The following is a 288-nucleotide window of genomic DNA, read 5'->3' on the forward strand; positions in this document are numbered from 1 at the left end:
TGCTGGAGAAGGATATCATGTTTAATAAGATGGAGGGTCAGAGAAAAAGAGGAAGACCCCCAGAGAGATAGATTGTCACAGTGGCAGCATCAACAGGCTAAAGCGTGGCAAAAATTGTGAGGTTGGCCCAGAACCGGGCAGTGCTTCGTTCTGTTGTACATAGGATCGCTATGAGTTGGTATTGACTCCATGGCACTTAACAACAAGAACAGCAATGCATCAATAGGAAGCATTCCATCAAGCTGGAATACATGGAGTGAGGGCTCTTATTTCTGTTGTCAGATGAAT

The sequence above is a fragment of the Chrysochloris asiatica genome, unplaced genomic scaffold (assembly GCF_000296735.1).
Source record: "Chrysochloris asiatica unplaced genomic scaffold, ChrAsi1.0 scaffold00169, whole genome shotgun sequence".
NCBI classification, from domain to species: Eukaryota; Metazoa; Chordata; class Mammalia; order Afrosoricida; family Chrysochloridae; genus Chrysochloris; species Chrysochloris asiatica.